At 33.2% G+C, this 12,476-nt stretch overlaps 1 long non-coding RNA gene and 1 pseudogene across 1 annotated transcript; one reads left to right on the top strand and one right to left on the bottom strand.

Moving 5' to 3' along the window:
* Window positions 1-3,283: 3,283 nt before the first annotated feature.
* On the top strand, window positions 3,284-4,988 carry LOC120118519. Its single transcript, XR_005515757.1, has 5 exons — window positions 3,284-3,477; window positions 3,845-3,961; window positions 4,348-4,421; window positions 4,499-4,600; window positions 4,866-4,988. It is a non-coding gene; the product is annotated as an uncharacterized LOC120118519 (long non-coding RNA).
* An 849-nt stretch (window positions 4,989-5,837) lies between these two features.
* LOC120118676 lies at window positions 5,838-9,819 on the bottom strand (annotated as a pseudogene).
* Between the last annotated feature and the right edge of the window lie 2,657 nt (window positions 9,820-12,476).

Raw genomic sequence — 12,476 nt, 5'->3', positions numbered from 1 at the left:
TGTTAAGGAGTTTTTCACCCAGCAAAAATCATCTGATGGGATGTGCATATCCCATACATTTCTTATTCCATTTGCATTCTTCTGACCTCCCCTAATCACCAATCGTTCTGGATTCAAACTCCTACTGTTAGCCACATTCACGACCTCCTTATACGATCTGTCATCTCTCAAGCTTCTCGGCTTCTCCAGCTCAGCCTGCTGTCTACCAAAAGCCTCTCTATCTAGCTTAATTCCTTCCAACTGATTTCTTTGAACCTTTGCTTCTCTTCTCCTACCCCTCATGTACTTTGCAACTCCCACTGAGACTCTCATCCCGTCAATGAGCGTTCCGTTGACATTCTGAACTGCTCTTCTGCAACCTTCCTCCTTCGCAAATTGCACAAAAGCAAACGTGGATGACTTATAATTTGGTTTAACCATAAAATTTGGAATAAAGACCCTCAATATTGTTCCATAATGGTTGAAAATCTCTCTTAATTCACTTCTATTAACTCTCTTACTAAGATTGTCAACAAAAACAGTCCATTCCTCACCGGTGGATGAACGACCGAAAGCACTCGCTCTCTTTCTCTCTCTACCTTTCTCACTCATTTTTATTTTTTCCGTCGATTTTACATATAGGTTGTTGGTGTGACCAAAAGTTGAGCTACAAGTAAGCTATCTATGCAAGGGTAATGAAAAAGATTTTCGATGATTTCTTGGCCTCAGGACAAGTTTTTCCCCATTTTTGATATCCCATAATTTCTATAATGGCTCGAGATATTTTGGCAATTCTTGTAACTACAGTGGCATCAGAATCTGCTTTCAGCACTGGAGGTTGTGTTCTTGACTCATTTCGGAGTTCTTTAACTCCAAAAATTGTCGAGTGTCTCATTTGTGCGCAAAATTGGCTAAGAGCATCACCTATAGCAATCCAAACAGAGGAACAAATTGAAGAAATGGAGAACATTGAGAGTAGTAAGTAATAATTATGTAAACATTTGTAAATATATTTTCTAACTCATTTCTGTAAATATTCTTACTTCTAAATATTTTTTGACTTTTAATAGGTTTCGAAGATTTAAGGTTAAATGAAACAATGATGACCATTGATGATTGATCGAAGATGGACACTTACAAAGGTAATTTCCATGATTTAATGTTATAAAGCTTATGACATGATAATATTTGAAACCAAACCGATTGAAATTTCTATGATTTAATGTTACTGCAGCTTATGACATGATAATATTTAAATACTGTTTCTGTTTGTGATATTGAAATATTGTTTTGATAATATATTAAACATTATTTTTAAATTTAAATATATTTCAATTCATATGTAATTTGTTAATTAGGAGGAAAAGGTTAATCAAAATGTGAAATAATGTTGCTTTTAACATAAAATATGGACTGTTATTGATTTGTTAATGTGTTGGTTTAGATTCTGGTCTGGGTGATGGAGAGCTGACTGAAAAGCTAAACTTAAAGGTTGAAAAGTTTTCAGCATCTGCATGGATGATTATAGTTTCAAGTTACTTTTTATTTAACTTTGATAATTGAATTACACTTTGATTTGGTTGTTTAATTTGTAGTGTGAACCGAACTGTGAACAATATGTGGATTATAGTTTTTGTATGGATTATATATGTGGAATGTGGATCATCCATAGCAATTTTGTATGGATTATATATGTGGTTTATATGTGGATTATATATGTGTTTTCAGTATCTGTATGGTAATTTTTTTTGAATTTATAGTTTTTTCTTTGAAAATCAAAGCAGGCAATGATTTTTTCAATTATGTGGAATACTGTTTTCGGTTTTTGAAAACCCGAATTACTGAACCGAACCGAAAAAATCGGTTTCGGTTTTTTCGGTTTCGGTTTAAATTTTGAAAAACCATTTATTTCGGTTCGGTTCAATTTTTGGTAAAAAACCGAACCGAACCGAACCGAACCAAATACACCCCTAGCTGGTGGTGTAAGGGGCTTTTTGTACACAATAGTTAAATAGATGCTGTCAGATATTTTTGCTATGTTCCCTAAAGGATCCTTTTTTTCCATTAAGCATCATTGATTTATTCTTTTATTTCTTTGATTGTAATCATGGACCTTTTGTTTTCTCTGTTTTTCTATAGCATGAGTCATTATGCCACAAAAGATTTAGACTAGTTGAGATTACTATGAATTTGTTGGCCATCCAATCAGAGCTGATTTGACTGTTTCTGACAATGTATCGCCCCTGAAAATAGTAGTTTTATTTTCAAATTGGATATTGCTAGAAATTTCTGGAAATAGAAACGTTTCATGAATTGTGAAAGAAATATATAAATTGGATTTTCTCTTTCCATTGCTCAATGGGTTGATTTATATTTCCCTGTCTTTACATAGCCTTTAGACAAATCCTGATAAGTAAACCAAAGTTTAAGAAAATGAAATCTTTTTTAATACAGTTTTCTAATATTCTTTTTTCTTTTGCTTTCAGATGCAACTAAGTTATTGAAGAAGACATATTTCAGAGAAGTCTTATTGGTGGTTACATATATAGTAGTTGTTTTGTTAGTTAACTACAAGTGTTTCAGGTACCGTTGCTGCTTCAATTGCTGACATTGACTTTGTCAGAAGACGAAAAGGAGTTGAGGAGCATTTCGAGGATGGCACCATTTCACTCCTTAGCATAGCATCAATTTGTCATGGGTTTAAGATATTGAATACCCCCACTACATCTGCAATGTGCCGATTTGCAAATTTTTATTTCTATAACACTGAAAAGTTCAAAGATTTTATTAGTATTATCAAATTTAAGTTTATTTTCTATTATATATCTTATATCATTGTGATTGTTCATATGATAGAATGTTTTTCCTCAATTATTTCATGACTTAATTATTCTGTTTGTTCATTTATATTGGGTTTTCTGTTTCCGTGCATGCTAATCTATTTCATGCCCTTTGTTTTTGTTTTGACCAATGACACTCAATTTTAATTACTTTTTCAAGTGTCATCTTGCAAATAACTTAAGATTATTTTCAAATATAGAGTTCGCATGTTTTCTCCTATGACTAAATATTTATGGATCATGCTTTTCCATATTTATTTTGCATTACTGTTTCCTGTAGGATATACAGGATTTTAATTCTGCTTTGCTTTCAGTTTCTATTGACAATGACACAATGTGCTTCTGGCTTTCTGATCAGTATCAAGTTATCAGTCAAATTGTGAATAATGTTTCCGTCAGATAGGGTTATATAGAAATTTGTCTTTGCCACATGTTTTCCTCTATTTGACATTATGTTACATTATTGTTTTGTTTTTGCATAGCATGCTAAAGTAACTTGTAGGAATGCCTCCTATTAACATATTGCTGCTTCCCCTCCCCTTACACCGTTCAGTTCTAGGCATACTATGTCACTTACCATGTTTTTGAAGAAGCTCTTAGCTTTGCGACATGAAAATGGAGCAGTGTCTGCACTCTTCATGGCAATTGTGCTCTGAAGGTTAGTTACATAACTTAAAGCAATAGATAGGCTATATGTCCCCAAATAAGAATGAATTCTAACATGTTATGAATTATGACTGCTTCAGATGTCTTGAAATGGTAAAACGGAAAAAAGATTGGAATTTTCATTTGTTCTTTTTTTTTTAAATACATATTCTGTAAGGCATTTCAACATTACAAGTTGAATAATGCATTTTACTTTGTGTGGGATTCCATAACAGTTCTTTTTTTGCTGATGATTTCTTTAGTCTAATCTGTTTAGATGTTTGAAGCTTGACACTATAAGTTGCTTTGATCATGCTTTCCATTCTTTGCACTTTTTTAATTATTAACCTTTTTTAAATGTTTTGCAACTCTTCTCATAGGTTTCTATGCATGACTCTGGCTCTATTGTCTTATTTAAACTGAAAAGAGCTGATGGTTCTTGGTTTGGATATCGGGAGGTGGAAAAATTGGCATCCTTATCTGGAATTCAGTTACGGGTAAACCGTGAGAAAATCTTGAAGATTAGAACAAGCATAACTATATAAACAAATAGTGATTTGTGTTCTAGTTTAGTGATTGCTTGCTAAGTGCCTTCGTTTATGTGGTCTTAAATATTCTAGACCATACAAAGTAGTTTTCGCAATAGAAAGTGTGCAAACACCTTTGTATGTTGTTTAGAACCAGAAAATGCTTTGAAACATCACGAGGCAACTTTCTAGCTTTCTGCTACTGTATCAATTATTTGAAGCTTGCTTATATAATGTTCTAGGAAAACTGGTTTTATTGATCTAGAGGAAGATTAAAACAATAATGACTGCAGTTGTGTTACCAGCTTAGTGACAGTTATTCTTTTGTCCTTCCAACGCTGTTTTGTTGTATACAGGATGCTTTTGCAATCCTGGTTCCTGTGCAAAATATCTTGGCTTGTCTAACTCGGATCTTCTTTCTATCGTAGAGGTATGCCTTGTGGTTGGGTTATATGGATGTTGTTGATTTACTGGAAAGAAATAAAATAAGCTTTGCTTTGAGTTCAGGCTGGGCATGTTAGCTGGGATGACAATGATGTAATAAATGGAAAACCAACTGGAGCGGTTAGAGTATCTATTGGTTACATGTCAACTTATGAAGATGCTAAGGTAGTCTTTTTCTACCTTTTGAGTTCTGTCCTTTATTTCTATTCTAGAAAAATATATGATATTTTTTTATTTTATTGTATACATGCATCAGCTGTTACATGAAATGGAACATAGAAGTTCCAACATAAAGGATACTAATCTATTGGAACTTATGTGGAACTGTTGATTTCCATCGATTATAACATGTTGGGACATATTTGGTGAATGTTTCTCTCATTCTTTTTGTTTGATGGTATTTACTGACCGATGGTTTTCCTCCATACAGAAACTTGTTGATTTTATGAGAAGGTCCTTTGTATCCATACCAAGTGAGTTCGAGAAAGGGTACCTGTTCAGATCAAAGTCAATTCCATACCAAAACTGAAGGTTGTTCAGGGTTTTGGTTCATTTTTATTCCAATAAAATGAAAACTATTTGTTAGATTTGCAAGTTCTCCTTTTCCCAATTGGCAAATTATTTCCATTGTAAAATGACGCTATTATACCTATATTATTCACAATCACAGCTATAAGTTCATTTTAAATACCATGAATTAGACTTTGTATTATTACGGTTGGATATTATTGTTGTTTTAATGTGATAAACCCTTTAATTATATATTTTGACACTATTATTATTATTACAATGTTATGTACTATTGTTGTTTTAATTTGGTGTACTATTAATTAAACATTCTTAGGATTTATAAATTTTATAATATATTTTTAATCAATTATTAATATTATATAAAATAAACCTACATAAAATAAACCTAAACTAGTGTATTTATAACACAATCAACATAAATTATTAATATTATTTAAAATACAATTTTTTATAAAATATAATTATATATTTAAAAAATGAACCTTTAAAAATAATAAAGAATTAAACATATCAAATATGTATGCTTCTTTATTAAAAATAGATTTTAAAAACTGTTTTCAGAAAAAAATAATTAAATAATATAAAACATTTTACAATGTACCATCTAAACACTGAAAAATGTTTTCTGAAAAATGATTTACATTTCTATAAAACATTTTCCAGATTTCATTCTTCGAAAAACATTTTCTGTGAAATAAACGGATAAAATGAAGAATTGAAACAAAATAGCTTAACATAGCTAGAAATAGATTGAATAGTTTATTTATTATTATTTTATTTGGCAGGCAGGAGTATATGAACATAAAATAGCTTCAAACCCATGGATCAAAACATGTAGCCCGTCAACCAAACTAAACAAATAATAAATTAACATGTCTTCATAATCTCAGATAAAATCGAATCGCATTAGAAGTCTAGAATGGTTTAACTTCTCTCCTTTGCGATCAAAGAGGGGAACTGTTCGAATCCCCTGCTTCAATTCAGAGACTGGTAAACAAGTTTGACCGGCGAAATCATCCTTCTCCGACATGTCATATTCATGGACCTCAACTCGGAGCAAAGCCAATTCGGGAACAGTCAATGGGAATATAAACTCTTCATCCCAAACGGGTTTCCAGTTGTCTTCTTTTGTCTTTGTTTTCTTCGTTCTCTCATCAGCTGCCACTCCTGCTATGCCAACCTGAATTAAAAATCCATCATTAATTTCAGGAAGCAGGGTACTGGTGCAAATATATAAACCGTTAGCGTTTCCGGCTACTGGGTTTTACCCTTGTATAGAAATCAGGTGGCGAATAGGTGTCGAAGTGTGTTTTCTTAAAATCCAAGTTCCATCCATCTCCCATGTAGACTCTCACCTGTCAGGTAGACGATTGATGATTCAATAAGAGGGTGATGAGAAGGATAAAAATCTGTTAATATTGAAGAATGTTTACCCTTAATCTTTTCTTGACAGGTAACTTAGCTCGTGGATCAAAAACCCGGCCGTTTGCATCGACATTCATCAAAAAATCGGGTTTTTTCACATAACCACAGCCTCCATTAGCTCTAAACATCCCATGCATCTGCCAAAGAGATCTACCATATCCCTGCAATTAGACCACAACCTCGTTAGTTGGATTTATAAAAAAAAAAATTGGGTCATAACAACAAACTTTGAAACAGCATTGAAGAAAGGCTCTTAGTATTAGTAGTGACCTAGTTCAATTTGTTCGAGTTTGTGAATTCATTGTTGAAGTACAGCTTCAGGAATTTCAACTGTTCTTTCCTCTACTTTTCGTTTAGTCTCAACAAAAGACACGCATAACTATAATTTATACGAAACACATGAACTGATTAGGCACTTTTACTTACTTTCTGCATAAAGATCATGGACTAGAACACAAATCTATAAACTATGTTTTGAAGTTTATCCAGTACTTGAGGCAAGAGTGCATTAATGTCAGAGTACAGCATTTTAATATACAAATAATAGGGCAACTGAGATAAGAAGAGAAACAAAACCTGCATGTTAAAGGCGATCATTTGAGCACCATGCGTCCAACCAATCTGTGGCTTATAGTTTGAGGAGTTAAACCGAGTACCCTTGGGATATATTCTCAGGAAATTTTTCTGGGTAAATCTAAATACATATTGATATTGATGAATTAATAAAAAAAGTTAATAAATAAAGAAGAAAAATCAATTACATTTTTACATTTTCACCACATCAAACAAGGGAAGTCTCTGGTTTGAAACTAATGCAAATAATTACCTCACAACATCTGTCCCGTAAGACATTGTAGCTTTTTCAAGTCCTTGTTCACTCAAACTAAGGCGCCTAACTTTATCAGGTTCAACTTTTAGTGCCTTTTTCAACCCACCCTTGGGTTTCCCAGCATGAATGGCAATAAGACTCTTGTAACCAAGGGCTCTTGAAGAGTTCATCTCGGGTTCAGATGCATCTGTATCTTCATCGTCCTGATTGTTCTCACTTGCTTCACTATCAGTCTGCAACCATACAGGAAACTACAGTGTGAGAACAATAAAAAGCTGCATAAGTATTAAAAGATGATGATGGAGCTGTCTAGGTGCACCTGTAGAAGATTCCTCGTAATCAAAATAAAAGATAATTACTGGGTTTAAATGAAACCAATGTATTATTCAATTCATTTCAGAGCATACCTTGTCATCCTCTTGGTCGGCAGTAAGTTCTGATGGTTCCTTTCCCCAAACATCATCATCTGAATCCTTCTCCTTTTGTTTGTCCTTGTTAGTCTGAGCTTCAAGGTACTCTTTGGGAGGTTTGGTTGAAATAATGATCCGATACTTCAGATCCTCTGGTGAAGGGAATTCTTTTAAACATTCAGATTCAGGGAAAAACAGCATTTTTCCAAACGTTTGAGTAACCATCTACAATGAAATTAATTTTTCCCATCAACCAAAGGTGATTCTATTTCCAAACATAACTGGAAGGTGAAAAATAAAGAATTTTATTAGCTATTAACTACCTGAGCAACTTTAGCCTGAAGCTTTGGAGTCAGGTGGTCTTCAAGAGTAATTATAACGGGATATTCGGATGCACTAAAAGCATGTTCTTTAATGGATTGTAAGCATCTAATGAGTTCCACCGGAGTTGTCAAAGTCCTATAATCATAAACGTACAATTCAATGACTTTTCAAGAAGTAGAAGCAAAACAAACCGAACTGAAAAATGAACGTACTCCACATGGAAGTGTAAAATCAAATGTGAAGGGTTGCAGATAAAGAAGGAATATATTTAATCCCGGGTCATTGTTTCCAAAGAAACATTGATTTTCTTTTGCTCTCTATTCAAAATTTCAGTTTTATTTTAGCGTTGTTAAAGTCTCCGAAGCAAGTATCTAAACAGAGATTGATCACTGCTACTAAAAAGACATCAGATCAGCTACCATAAATTACCATGGTTAAAAGCTATAGCCTTCTAAAATTAAGCTGGCTAAATGCTAACTGTAGCCTGTAGGGATAAGACAGTGTTTTCACCATTTAGCTTCTATTCTGGAGCTGGTAACAAATAATTCATAAAAAGAGATAATATGTCCCAAGTAAACATAAATACCAGTTTACCTAAGGTTTAACATTCAATTATTTATCAAACCGAGCCTGCAAATCAATGCTAGAAAAGTATGCATTTTCGCCTCATAAATCAATGACTTCTAAGATTGTCCCATTACCATCTTACACTAGCTAGAGGAAAGCTAATCTGGTTGTATCTAACCATTCCCACATTGAAAAATATTATATCAAATACCGTTCTCCATCACAATCCAAAAACGAAGAAATGAAAAGTAATATACCTTCCATGTAGAACATGCACATCATCTTTGTGGAATTTGGCCATAGATCAAGCTCCACCACTCTTACACCTCTCTTCAGTGCCTTTATGATAGGGACATCGCTACAGTCACTGCTGAGCTGATTTCCAGTCAAGTATGAATTGTGTCCAGTGAATATGAAATAATGAGACAAGGGAGCTGTCATGTCCTGGTGGACCTGAATTCAAAGTTTATAGTAATTGTCAGAAAAATGGTCTCATAATCCACAGCCATACATACACAGAAAAAGTTGCAAGCAATAATCAAGCAGGACAAAAGATGACGAACATTCCTCGATGTTTTGTCTAAAATTGTAAAATGTTCCCACTTGATCAAAATTTCAAAAAAAAAAAAAACCTTCACTTTGCGCTAAGAGAACACCTTTTTCAAACAAGAAACATCAAAAACTAAATTTGGTATGCCTCCATCAGCTTCAAATAATCAAATCTTTAACAAGCTAATAAGATCACATTAATGTAATGATTAAGAGTTCGAATAACCAAAACAAAAAACGGAGCATTGTAGAAACAGTGAAAAAAATGATCGAAAAAAAAACAGGTCACCTTTGTATCGATTGGCGGATTTAGATCTGCAGAAAACAAGTACTGATAGAAATCATCGAGAGTCAAGGCGTGTCTTCTAAATTTCGCCATATGATGTCGTTTCTGCAGAACCTGCAGCGCAATCTCCTCCGCATCGGCAACCGTAGCACGGCTTTGCCCCTGCACTTCCACCAAGAACTTACGCAACTGCTCCGCCGTCATTTGATTCCCGCCTTCAGCGTACTTGTCGAATGCAGCTTTAACATCCGGCGGTGGTGCCGCCTCAATGAGTTTGAACTTCCTAGTAAAGCACCCGCACATACTGTAAGTCCCCATGGATCAACTCTGCGTTTTCTTTCCCCTTGATAGAAAATGAAACAAATTAATGTTGATTGAAATGGTTTTAACTTGACGAATTTTTGTGTGTCTGTGGTATTTATAAGGATTTAGGATTTGTATTATTAGAATGCTGAGGTGGGTTTAGTTTCATATTGGAAATGCAAGGATTGTTTCTTCTGTTTGGTTAGTTAAAATATTGAACCGAGTAATAACCATTAACCAAATCAATTAAAAGTTTTAAACCGATTTACCTTTAAGGAGTGCCGGGTGGAAATCGTGTTGATCGAGTCCTTCAAAAATATATCATATTTTGAGTCTTCGATTAAATTAATTACTTTTAATTTTGATTGATGAGATGTTAATTCAATGTTAATATTGAGATATAAAAAATAACATTTTAATTTTTTTTTTTGGTCTCATTGTGCATTTTTTCAATTTATACAGGTTTCGATTGATTATGTGAACCATATTTATTATGATTCCTTTAGTTTAGGTTTGAATACATTGGAATTACAAATATATGAAATATAATATTTATTTCTATATAAAAAATATGAGTTTGAATAAATTTTTAAATCAATTAAAATATTTTTTATATTATTAAATTGATATAAAAATTGATACTTAATATATTATTATAAAAGTAATATTAATTGAAATTAGATAAAGTCGTAGCAATATTGAAATGAATTATGTGTTCATATTAAATTAAAGGCTTAAACTATGTCTCGAAAGACTTTTTAGTGCCTAAAGAAATTTTTTATTAAAAATATGTGCCTAACGTTTTCATCGGAACACTTTTAACTGTCTGGACAATAATTACCGTTAAATTTGACCATAAAGTGACATATGTTACATTCTGATAATTTATTTAAAAAATAAAAAATAAAAATATTTTTATTATTTAAAAAAACACCAAACAGCCTGTGCCCCTCCCCTTTCTCCCTTCTCCTTTCATATCGTTGTCGGCTAGGCGTGATCGTTACCGTCAACTTCATCAGCACTCCCAATCAAATTTCCGTTTTCTTTCGTAGTAAATGCAATCATTTGTCGTGGAGAAACGTTCAAAGGTTCGTCGAATTTTAAGCTATCGTCATTTTTTGTCGATTTCAGTCGATCCGACGTCCATAAGCTATACTGCCACCACCATTCGAATCTCCGTGAAATACCAATCAAAACCCAAGTGTTCAGCGACGATGGTGGCTGAAGATGACCGGCAACAGTTGGTAATGGAGGTTGAAATGAGATATTTTAGTTTTTTTAGAGTTTTTTATAATTACAAAAATTTGGGTTTGTTTTATAAATAAATTAAGCTTTTTTAGTTTAAAAAAAATAATATTCTTATTATTAAAAAATTTAAAAATATAACGGTAGACACATAAAGTGTAATTGAGAAAACGTTAATCACCTATTTTGAGCAAAAATTTCTGTAGGCACCAAATATTTTTTAAGGTTAAGTCTAAACATTCATTTTTGTATTAAGCCACAAAATCTTTTATTTTATATTATTTATTACTTAATTAATATTATAGTTTTATATCAATTAAGATTTTTTGCAATATAAACCGATGCATTAGATCAAAATTATATTTGATATCATTTTTTATTAGCGCAAGTCACCATATTTAGGGCTTTAAATTTCTAACAAGAAAAAAAAAGTTCGTCCTTAATCCTAGTTTACCTCGAATTGATCAACTTTTCATTTTTTTTTTATAGATTTCAGCAATTTTATTATTGACTAAATGAATTGCTAAGAACTTGACACCTTTTATACATGCCATTATTAAAGGAATAAGCAGAAAGAGGACAAAGATCCTACTGGACATCCAATAGCAATATGAACGAAAGTTTAAAGCATGGGCACATTCGTGTCTGAATCTACTGCATTACTTTGCTTGGAAGTGCAGAAATATCTGCTGCCTTTATTTTTATATCCTTGGTGTTTGACAAATTAAAGTATGTGATAGTTTACATGAAAGTGTTTTAAATTGAAATCTTAAACTCTCCAACCAACTTTTTGTTTTCTTTTCTTCTTTACTGGGAGTAGAAAATAAATCATGTTGAAAACGTCAACGTTGATAAAGAAGAAAATAAGTAGCCATCTTAAATTGTTAAAGTACAAGTCATGCCTTAAACCGTAAACACCTTCCGAACTTTCTTCATCTTCCTCCGACATATTGGGCAACTGCCTGCTTCTTCTGCAATCCTGCATACATAAATTAATCTAGTTAATTACAACCTGAACTCCCCACTGTTTTATATAAATTAATGAGCTCGCCGAACCTTGTTCCACACATAAAACAGGTAGCACAATGTCCACATGGAAGAAAGAAACAATCTCTGGGTGAATCGGAGCAAACGACACAAGCACCATGAGGTTCATTGTCGCTCCTTTCCCCCTCCTTCAAAGGCTTTCCTTCAAGACTAGTGGCTGCTTGCTTCCATGTTTCCAGATCTCCCTTGTCCTCGTCATTGGATATGGAATCGTAAGACGAACCCCAACTGCCGATGTCATCGTCTTTCTCCGGAAGCAACCGTGCTCGTTCTGCTCCCAGTTCTCCAGCATGAAATCTTGGTTCGTCTCTGTTCTGGTTCATTTTACATAATTGCAAAGCTAATAATATTAGGACGGTCATCGCACCTACAGCATAGCAAAAGTGTTAAATGTAAAAATGGATTAAATACAGGTTAATGCGTAAGTTAATCCAAACTATACATATTTTACGCTAGGGAAATAGAGAAACCTGATCCAACAACATATGTAATCCATCGATGTCCATAAGATACTTACCAGATGCT

The sequence above is a fragment of the Hibiscus syriacus genome, unplaced genomic scaffold, assembly GCF_006381635.1.
Source record: "Hibiscus syriacus cultivar Baekdansim isolate YM2019G1 unplaced genomic scaffold, ASM638163v2 tig00000973_pilon, whole genome shotgun sequence".
In the NCBI taxonomy this organism is placed as follows: domain Eukaryota; kingdom Viridiplantae; phylum Streptophyta; class Magnoliopsida; order Malvales; family Malvaceae; genus Hibiscus; species Hibiscus syriacus.
This window is presented reverse-complemented; position numbering and strand designations above follow the sequence as displayed.